Below are 22,538 nucleotides of genomic sequence, written 5' to 3'. Positions count from 1 at the left end.
GTAGTCACAGCCATTCACCTTAGGTACCAAAAGCAATTTGAAATAACTTAGCTTTTAAAATGAATTTATCAAGTGACCTCAAATTCAAGTGGAAGCATGATCCAAGCTTTTGCCTCATGTTAAGTGACTGGGAATAATCTAATTTATGGCTATTACTCATACTAAACATTTACAGTGGGTTGGTAACTGTGTTTCTAACAAGCACAATTTAGTATCAATATTTCATGAAACATTTTCTGCATTGTGGGGTTGGGGAAAAAGTCTTGAAACCCCAGACAGCATTGAGATACCTGATTCCTCTCAAGAATGCCTCATTAGATGATCCTCTGATTCTTCAGGTTTAATTTTTATTTCCATATAAAAGCTTTATTTTCATGTCCTAACATCAGGAAAGTTCTTAACTTAAGCTCTTCCTAGTGATCCCTCTCAAATGAATTTTAATTAGGAAAATTTCCATTTTCTGTAGCTGTAATTCAATAAAGGAAAAAAAAATTCTACAGAGCCAGTGAAACTGTGCAAATGACTATACAATGAGTGGACTGTAATGATAAAATTAATATAAATGTGAAATTAGTGGAGCATAAAGCTGAAGTGCAATTGGACCAGAATGACAGTTTTGGGAGAGTCAGAGGCTGCTGGGCCAGAACTTTGTGCTCAGCAGATCCACTGGCTGCATGAGCTTGAAATCTGTTGCAATGATAAGGAATCCAAGCAGGCTTCAGCCTTTTCTTACTTCTAACATATTAGTGCATAGAGCATGCATAGTTATGCTTATTGACTCTTTTCTCCCCTTTCTACATGGCCAAGAAACCATCCTTGTACAACTAATCATAAAAGCATACCATGTTTTAACAATATTATCAATAGGTTTAGTGGTCATTTTATATACTTTGCCTTTTGCAAATATTCCTTCTATGTTTCAACTCTGTAGGAGATGGTGGTCTTTTAATATTGAATTAACTGTTGAATGCTATTTGGTTTTTTATCTGCAGTAAATCATTCCTTGAAATATCTAGGCACTATACCAATTGCAGTTTATTTCAATCTAATTTGGCTAAAGAAAATTTGGAAGGCATATAGTGTAACTCACGAGTTCTGAAAATCCACAAAAATGACACATTTTTGGAATATCTAAGGTCTTCATAATTATTTAAGCAGTTATTCATTGTTTTATAGGATGTTGTTATACTTAAATAAGCTTATATATTAATAATTACTATGGCATTTGATGTGTATCCTGTAACACATTTGACTATAGTCAACTTATAATTATCTACATTAACATAATGGACCATTTAAGTAGCATTTATGCTTGAGCTTAAAACACAAGTTTGTATGAATTTTTGAATGCAGGAATACCTTTTAGTCATATGGAATGAATAGTCATTCAAAATTAATGATACAGTAAGAGTTTACATATATAACTTAGAATACTCTCCTGCTGTCCAGTCCTTAATTGTATTTATCTTTGACCTAGATGATTCCACAGTGACACATCACTGTCCCCAGGTACTTTGTGTCACTTCAGCCACTCTCACTTCATCACAAGCTAGCTAATTAGTAGTATGATATATATATATATATATATATATATATATATTTATATATACATATATATATATATACATATACATACATATATATATTCATAAGCACACACACACACACACACACACACACACACCAGTAATGACATTTATTTATGTCATGGTACAGAGATTATGTTACAGTAAAAGAGAAAAGAAAAGCTGGAATCCAGACAGACATAGTTCTAAAACTCAGGGTTAGCATTTATTTGCTATCTGTGTTGCTGTAGGCAATTAATTACATTTTTTCCTGCTTTTGAGAAGAGGTAGTGATGTGTATAGTGTGGTAAAAGAAGCACATGTATAAATAGCTTGACACATGATGACTTTGTTCTGAGTGCTATTCTTTTTCTTCTACCCAATCAGTCCTTGGGATCTGACTCGAAGGGTGTGTCCAAGACAGGTGGTCTTACTCAGCTCTGCAAACACAAGGGGGTTATGGGACTTTCAGTCCCCGATTTGCTGGTTCTGAAGTTTGCCTTAAGATAGCAAATCTTAGTATTTCAAAAATTAGTTTTTGATTATTAATTTTTCCTAGGAACTTAACTTAATCTTCTGAAAAACATTAAAACCGGCCTTTTACTTTTGATATATTTTCTTACTATATCTTAGTTATACCTGATAGTGAAATTCATTATAACATTTTCATGAATTCACATAATATATTTCAATAATATTTTCTCACCCATTATCCTCTCTTGTCTCCTACTTCTTTCCTGTGATTCCCACTTTTACTTTCCTATCCTTTTCTTTGATGACTGAATGAGTTTCATTAGGCTTGTTAATAAGAGCTTGCAAGGGAGTTTGTTCACAGCAGCACATATACCTCAACAGCAGATACACTTCCAGAAAAACAAAGTTTTCCCCTCCATCATCAGTCATAAAACCTGCTCTTTAAAGATTTGCTATCAATGGGAATGGAAGATCTCATTTTAGAGAATCCACCTAGAGGTGCCCCCATAGATTTCCAGGAGCCTCCCTTGTGCCAGGTCTCTCGCTAGTCCCAGAGATGCCTCCACCTTCCCCTCTCCCAGCCCTCTCCTGTCCAGCCTTCCCACTCCTGATTCCCATCCTGGTTCCCCTCCTTACCCCATCACTTACCCAGTTCCCTTTCTCCATCCACCTCTGATATCTATTTTATATCCCCTTTAAGCATCCTCCCTTGGGCTCTTCTTATTTAGCTTCTTTGGGCTTGAGGATTAAAGAAGCCTGATCATCCTGTACTCTTTGGCTAATATCCACTTGTAAGAAAGCACATAATGTGTGTCTGTCTGGGTCCAGGATGGTATATATCACATTTTAAAAAAATCCATTCTTTCCTTGAAGGACATCTCGGACATCTATTTCTAGTTTCTGGGTATTACGAATAAAGCTACTATGAACATAGTTGAGCAAGTGTCCTTGTGGTAGACTGGGGTATCTTTTGGATATATGCCCAGGAGTTGTATAGCTGAGTTTTAGAGTAGAACTATTTCCAAATTGATTTCTAAAGTGGCTAATTAGTTTGCTATGCCATCAGCATTGGAGGAGTGTTCCATGTGTTTCACATCCTCGCCAGCATCTGCTGTCACCTGAGTTTTTGATCTTAGCCATTCTGACTGGTATGAGATGGAATTGCAGAGTCATTTTGATTTGTATTTTCCTGATCACTAAGGAAGCTGAACATTTCTTTAAGTGCTTCTCAGCCATTAAAAATTACTCTGCTGAGAATTCTCTGTTTAGCTCTACCCCAATTTTAATTGGGCTGTTTGGTTTGTTGATGTCTAGTTTCTTGAGTTCTTTATAATCTTTTATTAGTCTTCTGTCAGATGTAGCGTTGGTGAAGATCTTTTCCCATTCTGTAGTTTGACATTTTGTCCTATTGATGGTGTCCTTTGCCTTACAGAAGCTTTTTAGCCCTATTTATCAAGTGTTGATCTTATTGCTTGAGCCATTGGTGTTCTATTCAGGAATTTGTCTCCTGTGCCAATACGTTCAAGACAATACCTCACTTTCTCTTTTATTAGATTTAGTGTGCCCACTATGTTTAGGTCTTTGATTCACTGAGACTTGAGTTTTGTGCATGTTAGTGAGTATGGATAACCCTCTAAAAATAGCATATTCATGTAGGACTTCATTCCTTTCCTGATAACTGGTAGGGGAAACATTTATTGTATAGTGTCCAAAGCACACATCTTTCAAGCTTTTTTTCATATCAGTTTCTTTCCCATTCTTTTGATAAATATTTGTTGATTCTATGGCTCTGCCTTTAAAAAGGATATTTTAACCTGTATTTAATTCTACTAGTTTATTTTTAAAACTCTCAGAGTTCTTGTAAAATCATGATGAATGGCAAGCTTATAGCCTTCTTGGTATGGAAAAGCTAAACTAAGCTAAAACATAATAAGCCCTAATAATGTATTCAAAATCATTTTGGCTTAAGAAGCTGCTGAGTCCTGAGTAAAATAGCAAAGGCTTTATCCCACTTATTATTCAAATGGTTTACAAAATGATAGTAGTATATGAGGTCATTGCAGTCCTTGGGAACAAAAATGGAAATATTCACCAAAGTAAAGCCAGCAGGTGCACACAAGCCACTGCAGAGCACACGGAATGCCCTGGCTTTCATCAAAGCAGATTGACTGGCAAGCATTACTCAGAGGTAGATGAACTTTGCTGTATTGTTATCTAGAGTTCTGTAGGAATGGCGACGGTGATGATGATGGCGATGATGATGATAAAATGGGTATATGGTGTGCTTTCACAGTTGTGTGATTTTTAAATAGTTATCAAAATAAAAAAGACCTAAACATCCCTATGTCCACAAACTCTCCATTTTACCCCACTTTTTTCTAACAGATTTTTTTTGGACTATACTGGATTATGGGTGTGCATATAAGTTTCTTTAGGTTTCAGAGCAACATGTCAGAGCACTTCAGTGGTAGCTTTCTTTGAAGTTAAAATCATGACCACCCTATAGACTCCATTGCTTTTTCATTTATTATTCTTTGCATCTCTGCTGTAAGCATGTAAGATGTGGTGAGTTTAAGTGTTGGACTTTTTCTGTTCCTATATTCTAAAGCACAGTAGAGCAAGGTTATTTCCATATTGCACTGATAAAATAAGACATGATCTATACACTTATGGGATTAGTGCCAGGAAAGTTTTGTTCTTGTATTAGCTTCTTTCCCTGTTGCTCTGATAAGTTTGCAAAAGAACAGCTCAAAGGAGAAAGATTTAATCCAGCATACAGGTCAAGGATAGAGTCCATCTTAGAATGGAACGTAAGGCATGGGGACCTGAAGGAACTGCTCCTATCCCATGCAGTGCAGAAGCTTGTATCTGTCAATGCTGGGCTTAACCCAATTTATCTTTTTTATACAGTCCAGAACCCCAGTCTAGAGAATTGTGCCACCCATAGATGGCAAGTTATTCATTCCCAGAATCCCCTGTCCCAGGAGATTCTAGAAACCCTCAAGTTGTCAACTGAAGTTAACCATTATGCATCCTAAGCACATTTTCCTTTCTTATCACAGCACCCCAAGTTTAGAATTTAGAGCTTAATTTTGAGTCGAAACATTGACCCCCCCCCATGCTTATATAAAAACCTGATGTTCTAGTGAGAGTAAATTAGGCCTCTAGACATGTTTCAGTTAAGAACAGGCTTAGCAAAGGAATATGAGACAAGGCTTGGATGAAGCTGCTGACCACACTGGGAGTGCATGTCCTCTTGAAATTTTGTAAGGTGGCCTTTGATTCATGTGGAGAACTCTATCTCTATGAGAAAATTAGAAAGGCTTGATGTTCTCTTTCAAACATCCCTATTTCCTAAAAACAGAAGAATTTCATTCTTTGAAGAAACCTTTTAAAGGGGCTTGGACACATTGTTTTCAGATAAATCATTAGATTAAAAACAGGGAAAAAAAGCAAGCATCCTTGTGGATGGTGGAGCATCTTTGGGGTATATGCCCAGGAGTAGTATAGCCTGGTTTTGAGTTGAACTATTCCCAATCTTCTGAGAAGCTGCCAATTGATTTCCAGAGTGGCTGTGCAGTTTGCTTTTCCACCAGCAGTGGAGGAGTGTCCCCTTTTTCCACAACCTAGTCAGCATGTACTGTCATTTGTGATTTTGCTCTTAGCCATTCTGATGGGTGTAAGGTGGAATCTCGGAGTTGTTTTGATTTGCAGTTCCCTGATAACTAAGCACATCGAGCCATTTTTAGGGGCTTCTTGGCAATTCGAGATTCCTGTTGAGAATTCTCTGTTTAGCTCTGTACTCCATTTTAAATTGGGTTATTTGGATTGCTGGTATCTAGCTTCTTGAATTCTTTATATATTTTGGATATTAGTCCTCTGTCAGATGTAGGGTTAGTGAAGATCTTTTTGTAATCTGTAGGCTGTAGTTTTGTCCTGTTGAAAGTGTCCTTTGATTTATAGAAGCTTTTCAGTTTCATGAGGTCCCATGTATCAATTCTTGGCCTTATTTGGTTTGTCTTTATGTGTGTTTGGCTTTATGTAGATGTCTTTGATTCATCTGGATTTGAATTTGTTCAGGGTGATAAACCTGAGTTATATATTCATAGCAGCTTCATTTGTAAAGGCTAGAACCTGCAGACAACCTAGATGTCTCTCAACTGAAGAATGGATATGGAAAATATGTATTTAAAAATAGAATACTACTCAACCATTAAAAGCAAGGATATAATGAATTTCACAGGAAAATTGATGGAATTAGAAAACATCATCCTGAGTGAGGTAAACCAGACCCAAAAGACATGCATAGAACCTAGCATAACTGTTGTCTGGGAGGCTCCACCTAGCAGCCAACGGAAAGAGATATGGAGGCTCACACCAAAACATTAGATTGTGCTTGGGAGTCTTATGGAAGAGTTGGGAGAAAGACTGAGAGAACCAAAGTGGACAGGGACTCTATAGGAAGACCAACACAGTCAAGTAACCTGTATTCTTCCAGAGACTGAACCACCAACCAAAGAGCAAGCATGGGATGGACCTAGGTCCCCCTGCAAATATGTAACAGTTGAGCAGCTTGGTCTTCATTGCAGATCCACCAAACAACTGGATCAGGGCTGTCTCTAGGACTGTTGTTGTCTTCCTGCCTGTGGATCCCATTCCCCTAAATGGATAACCTTGTCTCTCTGCAGTGGAAGAGGATGTGCCTAGTCTCACAGTGACTTGATGTGAGGGAGTGTTGACACCCAGAGGGGGTGGTCTTCCTCTTCTGAAAGGAGTAAACACAGCTTAGAAAGAGAGAGAGGGAAGGGGGAACGGAGGGAGGACCTGCTTGAGGGGTTACTGGGAGAAGCAGAAAAGCTATTGGGTTGTAAAGGGGATAAATAATAAATTTAATTAAAAAAATAGAAAAATTAAGTACATTCCTCAGAAAAGCTTCTTTGTAGATGTGACACAATAATAAAATATAATGTGTGTGTGTTTGTGTATTTGTGTGTGTGTGTGTGTGTGTGTGTGTGTGTGAGAGAGAGAGAGAGAGAGAGAGAGAGAGCAAGAGAAAGAGCTCATTTTTCTTGCTATTTTGATTTTTTTCATTTTTGCCATAAATCCACTAGAAGAATAGTTTGCTGCTGAAGTAAAAAGGAACTCAGGAGATGGTCTATGAATATCAACTAAGTTCATATCTGTAGGCCACATACTTTGACTTGTGAAGAGACTCAGCACAAGCTAATGTAACAACCGAATGTCCTGCTTGCTTTATTTATGAAGAGTTCATTTTCATTCCACTCATTATTGGCAATTCCAATACTTAATAAACCACCATTCTTAATATCTGAGGTAGGAAAAAACAATACTATTCCAAATTAACCTACACCATTACATATACAATAAAGCAGTTATATGAAGCATAGATTCATAGTTGCTTGGATAGTTTATAGGTAAATACTGTTTAATTATAGATAGATAACAGGAAATTCTGTGAATCTATTTTGTTTAATTTTATAAGTGACTAAAGTGGAGAACCCATATTTCCCTGATACTTCTGTAAAACATAGCTTAGCAAAGCACCTGACTCATATGGCATGCCTAATAAATGCAGAAAGGAGAAACTATATCTATGGAGATTTTTCTTGTTGATTAAATAATATGAATATTTAGATAAAACAGTAATATTGGGGTAAGACCTGGATACAACCAATTGCTGTGAATATTGGGTGGAATACTATTTTTGGAGTACCATATGAAAACAAATGAACCAAAATTTAATTTATATGGCAGAATTTATTCCCTGTGTGATTCTCAGAAATCTTTCATTCTCCCATTTAACATTGGAGGTGGCATGTGGACATTTGTGACTATCCCTTGAATTGACTGATTTACTTCAGTTTTACACATTAAATAATGGTGCCACTTGTGAGGTAAGTTTAGTCAGCTATGACTTTTGCATGCATTTGTGTATGCATTTAAGCAACCTGCATGCATACAGGCACACACACACACGTATACACATGTACACACACACACACCAATATACACAGGCATGCATTCTACAGTGTTACCCATTTTGTTCTATATATTAGGAAAAACTTAAATTTAAAAGTCACATGCATATAATGTTAGATCCATTTGTTAGGTTAGGAATGTCCGTCTAGTGACAGCTACAATTTACTGAGTCAGCCTAACACAACACGTGTAAAAAAAGACCTAGGGTGTGTGTAAACTAACAAAACAAAATAAAAGAAATAAACAAACAAAAAAGCCACTGACAGAGTCTGCACAGGTGAGAGTGTGGAATACAGAAGCTAACAGCTTCTGGGTCAGGCAGGAGCCACAGAGCTTCTAAGGCAGGCCTCATTTCGGGCTCCAGACATCTGGGCACCTTTCCTGCCAGAGGAGAGGTGTCCACCCAGCCCAGGAGGGTTTTGCCGGAGCATCCGCGGGAGCCATCTTCCTTCCCAGATCCCACTAAGACTAGTCTGCACAAGTGAGAGTGTGGACTACAGAAGCTAACAGCTTCTGGGACAGGCCCTGTTTCAGGCCTTCATCTTCTGCCATGAGGCAAGTCCAATCAACATATATCTGTGCACCTTCTCTGCAAGAGGAATCTTGCCTGCAAAGAATGCTCTAACCACTGAAACTCAGGAGAGAGCTAGTCTCCCAGGTCTGCTGGTAGAGGCTAACAGAATCACAAAAGGAACAAGCTCTAATCAGAGACAACTATAACAACTGACTCCAGAGATTACCAGATGGGAAAAGGCAGACATAAGAATCTTACTAACAGAAACCAAGACCACTCACCATCATAAGAACCCAGCACTCCCACCTCAGCCAGTCCTGGGTACTCCAACACACCGAAAAAGATAGACCCGGATTTAAAGGCATATCTCATGATGATGGTAGAGGACATCAAGAAGGACTTTAATTACTCACTTAAAGAAATACAGGAGAACACTGCTAAAGAGTTACATGTCCTTAAAGGAAAAGAGGAAAACACATCCAAACAGGTGATGGAAATGAACAAAATCATACTAGACCTAAAAAGGGAAGTGGACAGAATAAAGAAAACCCAAACTGAGGCAACACTGGAGATAGAAACCCTAGGAAAGAAATATGGAACCATATTCAGCAACAGAATAAAGAGATGGAAGAGAGAACCTCAGGTGCAGAAGATTCCATAGAGAACATCGGCACAACAATTAAAGACAATGCAAAATGCAAAAAGATCCTAACTCAAAACATCCAGGAAATACAGGACACAATGAGAAGGCCAAACCTATGGAAAATAGAAGTTGATGAGAATGAAGATTTTCAACATAAAGGGCCAGCAAATATCTTCAAAAAATTATAGAAGAAAACTTCCCAAATCTAAAGAAAGAGATGCCCATGAACGTACAAGAAGCCTACAGAACTCCAAATAGATTGGACCAGAAAAGAAATTCCTCCCGACACATAATAATCAGAACAACAAATGCACTAAATAAAGATAGACTATTAAACCAGTAAGGGAAAAAGGTCAAGTGACATTTAAAGGCAGGCCTATCAGAATTACACCAGAGTTTTCACCAGAGACTATGAAAGCCAGAAGATCCTGGACAGATGTTATACAGACACTAAGAGAACACAAATACAAACCCAGGCTACTTTACCCAGCCAAACTTTCAATTACCATAGATGGAGAAACCAAAGTATTGCACGACAAAACCAAATTCACACATTATCTTTCCACGAATCCAGCCCTTCAAAGGATAATAACAGAAAAAAAAATACAAGGACAGAAACCATGTCCTACAAAAAGAAAGAAAGTAATACTTCAACAAACCTAAAAAAAGACAGCCAAAAGAATAGAATGCCAACTTTAACAACAAAAATAACAGGAAGCAACAATTACTTTTCCTTAATATCTCTTAAGAACAACGGACTCAACTCCCCAGTGAAAAGACATAGACTAATAGACTGGCTACCCAAACAGTACCCAACATTCTGCTGCTTACAGGAAACCCATCTCAGGGAAAAAGACAGACACTACCTAAAAATGAAAGGCTGGAAAACAATTTTCCAAGCAAATGGTCTGAAGAAACAAGTTGGAGTAGCCATTCTAATATCTAATAAAATTGACTTCCAACCCAAAGTTATCAAAAAAGAAAAGCAGGGGCACTTCATACTCATCAAAGGTAAAATCTTCCACGAGGAACTCTCAATTCTGAATATCTATGCTGCAAATACAAGGGCAGGGACATTCATTAAAGAAACTTAGTAAAGCTCAAAGCACACATTGCACCTCATACCAAAATAGTGGGGGACTTCAACATGCCACTTTCATCAATGGACAGATCATGGAAACAGAAACTAAACAGGGACATAGTGAAACTAACAGAAGTTATGAAACAAATGGATCTAACAGATATCTACAGAACATTTTATCCTAAAACAAAAGGATATACCTTCTTCTCAGCACATCATGGTAACTTCTCAAAAACTGACCATATAATTGGTCACAAAACAGGCCTCAACAGATACAAAAATATTGAAATTGTCCCGTGCATCCTATCAGATCACCATGAACTAAGGATGGTCTTCAATAACAAAATAAATAATAGAAAGCCAACATTCACGTGGAAACTGAACCACACTCTACTCAATGAGACCTTGGTCAAGGAAGGAATAAAGAAAGAAATTAAGGACTTTTTAGAGTTTAATGAAAATGAAGCTACAACATACCCAAACTTATGGGGCACAATGAAAGCATTTCTAAGAGGGAAACTCATAGCTCTGAGTGCCTCCAAAAATAAACTAGAGAGAGCACACACTAGCAGCTTGACAACACACCTAAAAGCTCTACAAGTAAAGGAAGCAAATTCACCCAAGAGTAGTAGACAGCAGGAAATTCTCAAACTCAGGGGCAAAATCAACCAAGTGGAAACAAGAAGAACTATTCAAAGAATCAACCAATCAAGGAGCTGGTTCTTTGAGAAAATCAACAAGATAGATAAACCCTTAGCCAGACTCACTAAAGGGCACAGGGACAGCATCCTAATTAACAAAATCAAAATGAAAAGGGAGACATAACAACAGATCCTGAAGAAATCCAAAACATCATCAGATCCTTCTACAAAAGGCTATACTCAACAAAACTGGAGAACCTGGATGAAATGGACAAATTTCTAGACAGATAACATATACTAAAGTTAAATCAGGAATATGTTAATGATCATATCAGTCCTATATCCCCTAAAGAAATAGAAGCAATCAGTAATAGTCTCCCAATCAAAAAAAGCCCAGGACCAGATGGGTTTAGTGCAGTGTTTTATCAGACCTTCATAGAAGATCTAATTCTAGTTCTTCACAAACTATTCCACAAAATAGAAACAGAATGTACTCTACCCAACTCATTCTATGAAGCCACAATTACTCTGATACTTAAACCACAGAAAGACCCAACAAAGGGAGAACTTCAGACCAATTTCCCTTATGAATATCGATGCAAAAATATTCAATAAAATTCTCACTAATGGAATCCCAGAACACATCAAAACAATCATCCATCATGACCAAGCAGGTTTCATTTGAGGGATGCAGGGATGTTTTAATATATGAAAATACATCAATGTAATCCATTATATAAACAAACTCAAAGACAAAAACCATATGATCATCTCGTTAGATGAGGAGAAAGCATTTGACAAAATCCAACACCCATTCATGATAAAAGTCTTGGAAAGATCAGGAATTCAAGGCCCATACCTAACCATGATAAAAGCAATCTACAGCAAACCAGTAGCCAACATGATAGTAAATGGTGAGAAGCTGGAAGCAATCCCACTAAAATCAGGGACTAGACAAGGCTGCCCACTTTCTCCCTACCTATTCAACATTGTTCTTGAAGTCCTAGCCAGAGCAATTAGACAACAAAAGGAGATCAAGGTGATACAAATTGGAAAGGAAGAAGTCAAAATATCACTTTTTGCAGATGATATGATAGTATATATAAGTGACCCTAAAAATTCCACCAGAGAACTCCTAATCCTGATAAACACCTTCAATGAAGTAGCTGGATATAAAATTAACTCAAACAAGTCAATGGCCTTTCTGTACACAAAGGATAAACAGGCTGAGAAAGAAATTAGGGAAAAAACACCCTTCTCAATAGTCACAAATAATATAAAATATCTTGGTGTGACTCTAACTAAGGAAGTGAAAGATCTGTATGATAAGAAATTTAAGTTTCTGAAGAAAGAAATTAAAGATCTCAGAAGATGGAAAGATCTCCCATGCTCATAGATTGGCAGGATCAATATAGTAAAAATGGCTATTTTGCCAAAAGCAATCTACAGATTCAATGCAACCCCCATCAAAACTCCAACTCAATTCTTCAACGAATTAGAAAGTGCAATCTGCAAATTCATCTGGAATAACAAAAAACCTAGGATAGCAAAAACTCTTCTCAAGGATAAAAGAACCTCTGGTGGAATCACCATGACGGACCTAAAGCTTTACTACAGAGCAATTGTGATAAAAACTGCATGGTACTGGTATAGTGACAGACAAGTAGACCAATGGAACAGAATTGAAGACCCAGAAATGAACCCACACACCTATGGTCACTTGATCTTTGACAAGGGAGCTAAAACCATCCAGTGGAAGAAAGTCAGCATTTTCAACAAATAGTGCTGCCACAACTGGCAGTTACCATGTAGAAGAATGCGAATTGATCCATTCCTATTTCCTTGGTCTAAGGTCAAGTCTAAGTGGATTAAGGAACTCTAGATAAAATCATAAACACTGAAACTTATAGAGGAGAAAGTGGGGGAAAGCCTCGAAGATATGGGCACAGGGGAAATATTCCTGAATAGAACAACAATGGCTTATGATGTAAGATCGAGAATCGGCCAATGACACCTCATAGAATTACAAAGCTTGTGTAAGGCAAAAAAACATCGTCAATAAGACAAAAAGACCACCAAGAGATTGGGAAAGGATCTTTACCTATCCTAAATCAGATAGGGGACTAATATCCAATATATATAAAGAACTCATGAAGGTAGACTCCAGAAAATCAAATAACCCCATTAAAAAATGGGGCTCAGAGCTAAACAAAGAATTCTCACCTGAGGAATACCAAATGGCTGAGAAGCACCTGAAAAAATGTTCAACATCCTTAATCATCAGGGAAATGCAAATTAAAACAACCCTGAGATTCCACCTCACACCAGTCAGAATGGCTAAGATCAAAAATTCAGGTGACAGCAGATGCTGGCAAGGATGTGGAGAAAGTGAAACACTCCTCCATTGTTGGTGGGATTGCAAGCTTGTACAACCACTCTGGAAATCAGTCTGGCAGTTCCTCAAAAAAATTGGGCATAGTGCTACCATAGGATCCCACAATACCTCTTCTGGGCATATATCCAGAAGATGTTCCAACCCGTAAGAAGGACACATGCTCCACTCTGTTCATTGCAGCCTTATTTATAATAGCCAGACGCTGGAAAGAACCCAGATGCCCCTCAACAGAACAATGGATACCGAAAATGTGGTACATTTACACAATGGAGTACTACTCAGCTATTAAAAAAAATGGATTTATGAAATTCCTAGGCAAATGGATGGACCTGCAGAGCATTTTGTGATTGAGTTACCTGTGAGTGAATTAACTCAATCACAAAAGAACTCACATGATATGTACTCACTGATAAGTGGATATTAGCCCAGAAACTTAGAATATAGAAGATATAAGATAGAATTTGTAAAACACATGAAGCTGAGGAAGACCGAAGACCAAGGTGTGGATACTTTGCCCCTTTTTGGAATTGGGAGCACGGCACCCGTGGAAGGAGCTACAGAGACAGAGTTTGGAGCTGAGACGAAAGGATGGACCATCTAGAGGCTGCCATACCCGGGGATCCATCCCATAATCAGCTTCCAAAGGCTGACACCATTGAATATACTAGCAAGGTTTTGGTGAAAGGACCCAGATATAGCTGTCTCTTGTGAGTCTATGCCAGGGCCTAGCAAACACAGAAGTGGATGCTCACAGTCAGCTATTGGATGTATCACAGGGCCCCCAATGGAGGAGCTGGAGGAAATACCCAGGGAGCTGGGGGGATCCGCAACCCTATAGGTGGATCAACAATATGAACTAACTAGTACACCGCCCCCCCCCCCCCCCCCGAGCTCGTGTCTCTAGCTGCATATTTATCAGAAGATGGCCTGGTCAGCCATCAGTGGAAAAAAGGCTGAGTACAGGGGAATGCCAGGGCCAAGAGGTGGGAGTGGGTGGGTGGGGGAGTGGTTTTGGGAGGGTGTGGGGGACTTTTGGGATAGCATTGGAAATGTAAATGAAATAAATACCCAATAATAAATAAATAAATAAGCCACTGACATAACCATTTAATTTCTCAACTATTCATCGTAAATTAGGAAGTCAGTTTGCTTCACTTATGAAAACTGACTTATTTCTCACCCAGGAATAATGTCACTCCACTGCAGTGGTAGAGTGGAGTCACACTGATCTCGGTATTTTGGAGCTATTTCATTTGCAGTAGACAGTCAAAAGACATGAGAGCTCACAGAAACCGTTTTATCATTGATTAACATCACATTACATGTCATCCATAAATTTCTTATTAAATAATAATGTCCAAATGAACATTACTTGAAGCACATCAAACTGGTGTGAGAATTTCTATTAACTCTTTGTGTCTACGTAGTAAATTGCGACTTTAGTGCACCCTAGTGGTGAAAGAAAGATGCTGCGTCTTTAAGAAGTCCTAGGAGTAATTAATATTTAATAGGAATCTTGCTGAATTTAGAGGTGTGTACATCTATAAACCCTAAAAATAAAGTAAAACAAAAAAAAACCACTAAAAATCCACAAAAAACAAACTTGAATTCCTCACTGAAAATGTGTGCATATGTCTAAATGACTCCCTAGGTTAGATAGTGACTATTCACATGGGATATGGTTGCAGGAAGCAGTGTGATAAAGAGGGATTGAGGAAAGTAATAGAAAGGAAACGTTGCTAGCTATAAGGCCAATCAAGTCCAAGCCTAAAATCTGAGAGCGGTAAATCTATGCTGTGTTCTGTGCTTGTGATTACTTCGAAGTTGCTATTTGGAGGGCCATAAATCATATGTGTAAAGTTTTGGGTTTTTTTTTTTTTTTAACACAGTACTTGCTTTCAAACACTGTAGTCATGATTAAAATGATATAGATTTTTTTCTAAAAAATAAGAATTGTTTATCTCTTAAGAAGTCAGAGAAATAGATGTTTCTATTTAAATATTTGGTGATAATATTTTTCTTCTGGGTCAGCTACACTTCACAGTGACCTATAAACGTCACCTCCCAGACATTTAGTGTATCCTATCTCTGAAAATAAGTTATATTAATTCCATAACAAGTGAAAGCAAATGGGCTTTTACTTTTTTTTCTGTCAGTCTTCCTTGCTCTCTTTCCATCCGCTTAAGGAACATGTCCCCTTAAGGTGACAGGCGCCACAGCTGAATTTGAATATCACATAGTCCGTCGTGATTAGCAAAGAAGTCTTTAATGAAGCTGAGGCAGTGACTTAGATGCTTCTAAGAATTTGGAACTTGTATCACAGTTACTTTTTTTTAATTGAATTTACTTTTTTTCCTAGTTTGGTATGGAACATGTAAGCAAGATAGCTATTGCTAGACAAATCCAATGGACATGTAGTTTCTATTATAGTCCAAAACAATGCCTTCCAAGAAGATGTGATAGAATTTGTGGGAGACAGGTGGCACTTCTGTAAGCACTCCAGGCCTTAAAAGATTCTTCCTCAAGATTATAGTTCATGAACATATCCCCCAGGCATGGCGGTAAGCAAAACATTGCCCTGACCATTGCTTGGAAGACTGCCCAGTGACCATACTGGGCACTTAGATAGGAGATAGCTTCTAAAGGGAGACTGCCCAGTGACCATACTGGGCACCTGAGATAGGAGATAGCTTCTAAAGGGAGACTGCCCAGTGACCATACTGGGCACTTAGATAGGAGATAGCTTCTAAAGGGAGACTGCCCAGTGGCCATACTGGGCCCTGAGATAGGAGATAGCTTCTAAAGGGAGACTGCCCAGTGACCATACTGGGCACCTGAGATAGGAGATAGCTTCTAAAGGGAGACTGCCCAGTGGCCATACTGGGCACCTGAGATAGGAGATAGCTTCTAAAGGGAGACTGCCCAGTGGCCATACTGGGCACTTAGATAGGAGATAGCTTCTAAAGGGAGACTGCCCAGTGGCCATACTGGGCCCTGAGATAGGAGATAGCTTCTAAAGGAACTCTGTACTAAGTTCTTTATGTAATGCCTACCCAAATAGTTTTTCTGATATTCTGACGTTAAAAATTGAAATAACACATTTGTTTCCATGCTACATTATGTTCCTGCTATGCTCTGGACCTTGCCTATAAAAGCAAACTAGAATGACACTAAAGGACCAAACCCATTAGCAGAGTCTCAAAGCCAAAGGTTTATTTGTTTTTACCTCAGGTGCATGAATGTTTTCCCTACAGGTATATAGATGCACCATGTGTGTCTGGTGCCCACAAAGGTCAGATGAGGCCATCAAATCCCATGGAGTTAGAGTTACAGCCTGTGAGCTACCATGTGGATGCTGAAAATCCAACCCAGGGCCTCTGCCAGAGCAGCAAGTGCTCTTAACGGTTGAGCCATATCTCCAGCTCCTAGAGTCTGAAATATAAACTTCATCTTTTTTTTTTTAAAGCTTAAGTTTTGTTTTTCATTGAGCATGGGTTTGTGTCTCTGTGTGTCTCTGTGTCTATGTGTGTGCACATTAGTTCATATGCTAGTGGAGGCCAGAGGTGTCAGATCTTTCTGGGCCTGAAGTTACAGTTGGTTATTAATCACCCTTTGTGGGTACTTGGAACTGAACCCTCATCCTTTGCTAGGGCATGAGGACTCCGAACCACTGAACTCCAGTCCTAAACTCCATCTGTTTCCATCGCAATTTGTTCATTCTGAGTGTCTACAGCAACAGTATACTTGACATGCATGCACCCAGGAAATTTGTGTCTAGGAAAAGCACAGGCTTAGAGGGGAGCTACAACAAACAGGAAGCTTTGAAAACATGGCTGTGACAGTGCTAGACCAGAGAGGAGTCTGTCTGTTATTCTTCCCTAGCTCCAGCAGACACATGACTGCATCATATTCTACACACTCCTCACGGGGAAATAGTATATTTGTATTTTAATGCAGTTCTTCCTGCTGCTGGGAATCCTATAAACACTGGCTTTGCTGCCTCCTATTTTCACTCAATATTTGGGAATTCTTTGATCTTGCTATTAGGAAACATGGATGAACAAAACCTTTTCCGGGTTCCATCTGCTAGTATTTTATTCATCTAGTGTCAGAATTCTTCCAACAATCTGTTCCTAGAAACCCAACCATCTTCAATAAGAATTGACAAAAAATGGTATTCTTCACTTTAGGGACACACCTTTGGCTTATGTTTATTTGAATTACAATATTGTCACACTTGATTAATGCTTGTAAAATAAAGTTCAGTTTTATACGAAAGTAAAAAAGTAAAGCCCGTGGGTCAGTAAGGTGTCTGCAATGTTCACTGCCCTGAAATTGATCCCTAAAACCTTGTAAAAACAAACAAACAAAACCAAAATAACAACAAACACTCAGGCTTGTATTCCCAGACTTGGAAGCAGACACAGATGGTTTCCTAGACTCGCTGGCCAGTCATCTAGGCGACTTGGAGAGTTCAAGGCCAGTGAGGGAGTCTGCCTCTGAAAGAGGTGAATACCACTTAGTGTCCTGTGGCCTTCATACATACTCACATAAATCTGCACACATACACATGGACATATAAACAGAGACCACCCTTTTGTTATGCAGCATTGTGTCTAAACTGGGATGTGCAATTAATAAACCCCCCCAAAGTATTTACCATTTAACCTGAATAACATTTCATTTTTCCTTCTTAGGAGGGTGATGTAGTCCAAGACTTACCTATGATAGCTCTGGGATGTGTTTTTTCTGTGTGTTTTCCTCTGGTAGGCTCTCGAGGGCCCACAATAACCTTCTGAGCTGTCCATGTCTCTTTAGAAAGCAGATTTTCTTTTTACCCCTGTACATTCCATTATTTCTTGCATTTTTATACCACATTTGAAACATTTGCCTCAAATCTTCAAATTGCTTTTAGCTGTCTAAAAAAAAAATGACCCGAACTGTCTAAAAATATTCGTGCTCACTTTAGTCCTCTGTCTGCTTTGCCAATGTTCATTTTAAATCTGGCCACTTATCACTGTCTACTCTCAGCACCACACAAAAAGCCGTTGGCTAGACAGATGCATGCCTTCGCTTTTCAAGGAGTGTTTTCATGTCACATGGCATATCCCATTAGAAATCATCAAGAAAATTTAGTGGGCCGCGACAGTAGATAAAATGCAGACTGGAAACAAATAATATGTCATGAATACATGGTTTTGTCAGTTTATAGTGTGAAATATAAGCTCTAAAGGTGGATGTTCCCATACAACTTCTGCACACCTTGGTGCACACTTCTCTTCTTCTCATATTCCTAGCCCCCCCCTGACCAAATAATTTGTTAGAAACTTGAAGCATCAATCACTTTCAGACCTAAACCCATATTCTCACATATCAAATGAGTTGGATTTCTTATGTTTTGTCTAGCAATCTTATTTTTGTCTAACATTCAAAGTCTGGAGATGCAGGCATCAAGTTTTTGCAGCCTACTTTGATTAAGGGTTCAGAGCCTCTCCTCTAGCCCACCACCCAGCAGAGGGAGTGGAAGAGACAAGTTCTTAGGATGTGGCGAAGTGGATCTGTTCAGCAAGAGTTCTTTGGGGTGAGCTCTATCTTCTTGGGCAGAAGGTAATTCACATAGTAAGCAGCAAATACAGGTCAGCAGCTGCAGTCCAGTCCTTTCTGCAAGCAGACACCAGGCATGAACCATTAGCTGTAGTTCAATCCTGAAGAAACCACCAGGGTCACCAAACAGCCTGAGGCAAGGCTGTGGAAGCAGCAAGCTGGTGCAGGAATCTCAGGCACATTTCTGTCAATGGCAGCATTACCACAAGCTCAACAGGGTTATTGTAAGGTGAATCAATAAATACACGTCATCAACGAAGAATAGTGAGGTGGAGCAAACCAAACCAATGCTCACTGCTCTTCTCCCACTGTCTGTGGGATCATATTTATATTCCTTTGTCACTGGTCCTTTCATGTGTTTGCTATATCAAAACATCCTTTGACCTATGGCTGCTTCAGGAAAACATTTTTTCCACAAGTCTGCTTTAGCAAGACATCCTTTCACCTATGTGCCCAGTAAAACATCATTTGACATACCTAACTTCCCAAAGAACCTAAAGTTTCCATTTCATGCAAAGTTGGCTCAAGGGCTAATCAGTCTTGCTGTTCTTCCAGGCAACCTGATTTTGGTCCCAGAACCCATGTCAGGTGACTCACGGCCATTTGTAACTTCAGCTCCAGGAGACCTAATGCCTTTATTTGTCCTCTGTGGGCACTGGTCCACACATGGCACATATATACGCACAAAGACACAGACACAGACATAGACACACACACACACACACACACACACACACACACAGAGAAATAAAAATTAACTCTAGATATTTCAGGGTGTGTTGAGTCACCCTCTGCCCCCTGCCTCAACTAAGTATAAAAGACCAGAGGAAATGATGGATAAATAAGAAGATTAAATATATAAAGTGATTAAAGAAAGAAAAAATAACATGGTCTAAAAGTAGCAAAATGAAGAAATGTAATAGTGTCAAGCCAGTAGTGCTGTAGGGCTGAGAGCAACAAAACATGATCTTTCCACAGGTCAGCAGCAATGGACTGGGGTTGATAGGGAATGCTACCAGCGCCTTAGTTTTGACATTAGACACATCATAAAGATACAGACAGTCAGCTGGTTATTAGCATAGATTTATGGAACATATAGATACAACATAGTATAGACATTCCAAAAGAAATTTGAAGTTAAATTCAAGGTCCCTCATGATCACGTTCTGATGGGCAGGTTGGCAGGACTGGCTTTTGACTTAACTAACTATGGCTATGTCTGTACTTTTTCCTTAGCAGACCATACATGTTGTGACCTCATCAAAATTAATCAAGTAATTACTAATAGGTGATTCAAATACTTTGACCTACTTAATCATATTAGTTTTGAGAACCTTATCTAGTGGTATTAGCTAATAATTACAGTGGTTATCCATTCAATAGATAGATGTGGAGCAACCACGTCTTACCGAGAAATATCTTTATATTTGCATGTGTAATTCCTTACACATTTTAAAAGATTTCTTCTGTAGTAGCACAATGCTGCACACATCTTCTTTTCATGGCACTTCAGCTTTGTAATAGCTAGAAGTATGTCATATCTGTGGATATATGTCAGTCACCATATAAAATTACACTATGTGTCAAACAGCATTGTAGGTGCTTTTAGTCTTAAGTCCCTTCTATGAAATGTAATACACATGATATGTAAAGTCAAAAGCTGAAGAGAATCTTATTCAGTTAGCAATGCTGCCAGGAGCTGAGGTCTCTCTTATTTAGACAAGACTCTTTCTGAACATCACTGTGTGTGACTTTACAGATAGGAACAAAATTTGGATTTATATATTCCTTTCAATTCTATTTAGCTTCATTTATTTCTTTTTTTTTAGAAAATAGTCTTTTCTTAGCTGCATCATCCCATATACCATATATACACTGCTAGTGGTTTTTTCTCAAAGGTGGAGAAGCGAATTTCACTGGGGGATTATTATATAATCATTATATATATGCTTATATATGTAATTATAATATGTAATTGTATATTAATGATTACATATTTATTTATATTTATTTACCTTTGATGAATAAGATTCTATAGAAGAAATTGACAGAGGTTTGATCTCTAAAGGAAAAGTTTTTCAAGGAAATATTGTATAATATTTGTGAGTAGTTATGACTTTTAAATGTGTTATTAATTGTAAATAAATACATGGGCATTTAAAAAATTATATGAAGGTTTTATTGCTCTATGGCTCAGTTTCTGAAAAGGGCCACCTTCCACCCACAGATCATATTACTGTCTTCATCACTGGTCAGTGGCAGAGTGCTTGCCTACTATACCTGAAGCTCTTGGCTTGCTCATTAGTGCTGCAAAAAAACAAGTGCCATCTTCTTACACATGTGACAGCATGGTTGTTGTTCTGTTTGTTGCTCTATAAAGTGATGGCCCAATGCCCACAATTCACCATGATTTATCTCTATATAAGCTCATGTATTAACTTTACATCTTAGGCTAAAATTGTCATCTAACCAGTAGAAGTCTTAATTTCCTCGTTGTTTTCTTTTAAAATTAATATTATTGTGAGTTGATATACAAGATAGCATGTTTCCTATGGCAGTTTCGTATACATACACATGTACATTTATATATATGTATGTATATGTATGAGCATACACACACACACACACACACACACACACACACACACCATAACTAATGACCTCCTCCCTTTACCTCTCCTCCTTCCTGCTGAACCCTCTCTTGCCCCCAAATAATTCCTTTCCTGCTTCCATGTCTATTCATAAATGATATGGGTTTATCTAAAATTATATAAAAATACATAAAATTAGAGTAAAACATATGTTGGATTTTCTCTCTCTCAGCACATTAGCCTCCCTTCTCCTGTTAAATACATTCCTTTCCCAGACAGTCCCTCTTCTGTTTACATGCCGCATCTATGTACAAATACAAATGGACATATAGTTAGCTCCTCCTCTTCCTCTTCTCTTCCTCCACGGCTTTGTCTATTCAGTGTATTCTCCTTATCCATTCATCTGCTATTGCACCATAGTTTGGTTGCTTATTTTGTCCATATGGAATATTGCTTCAATAAATATGAATGTGCAAGGGTCTCCATGCCATGATGTCTTTAAGCCTTTCAGATATTTACCCAGCAGTGTTGGATCATATAGTAATACTAATGTCTACTTCACTGACGACCTTTCGTACTGATAGTGTTGCTGGTATTAATAGTTTACATTCTGACCAGCTGTGTATACTCGTTCCTTGTGATTTTAATCTTAACAACATTTGCTGTCATGTTTCCTTTCTCTTTCCTCCCTCCCTTTCTCCTTCTCTCTTTCATTTCTCTTTCCCTTTTTGTATTGAAACAAAATTTCACTTTATAACCAGGTTTTCTTCGAATTCATCATCTTTATCCTGAGTGTGGGGATTATAAATGTGGGCCTTCATCTTGAATATTATCTGTTCTGACTAGGATAAAATGGGATTTCAGTGTAGTTTTAATATGTCTGTCCCTGATTAATTAAATAGACCATGTGGAAAGAAGAAATGTAAATTGGCAGTGTGGAGATTGGATCTTGTTCCCTTAGAGAAGAAAGTGACGTCATTCCTCATCCTGTCGCCCAGCTCCTCATTGTATTCATGGTTTCTTTTCTTTG

The 22,538-nt window shown here is 38.3% G+C and overlaps 1 protein-coding gene across 9 annotated transcripts in view; it reads left to right on the top strand.

Annotated features, from left to right (window-relative positions):
• Nol4 (nucleolar protein 4) overlaps nt 1-22,538 on the top strand; it is a 350,147-nt gene that overhangs the window by 80,221 nt on the left and 247,388 nt on the right. The gene's annotated exons all lie outside the window — the stretch shown is intronic.

The sequence above is a fragment of the Mus caroli genome, unplaced genomic scaffold (assembly GCF_978045245.1).
Source record: "Mus caroli unplaced genomic scaffold, Mus_caroli_1 scaffold_19, whole genome shotgun sequence".
Lineage (NCBI taxonomy): Eukaryota > Metazoa > Chordata > Mammalia > Rodentia > Muridae > Mus > Mus caroli.
The sequence above is the reverse complement of the archived record's forward strand: the minus strand, read 5'-3'. Positions and strand labels throughout refer to the sequence as shown.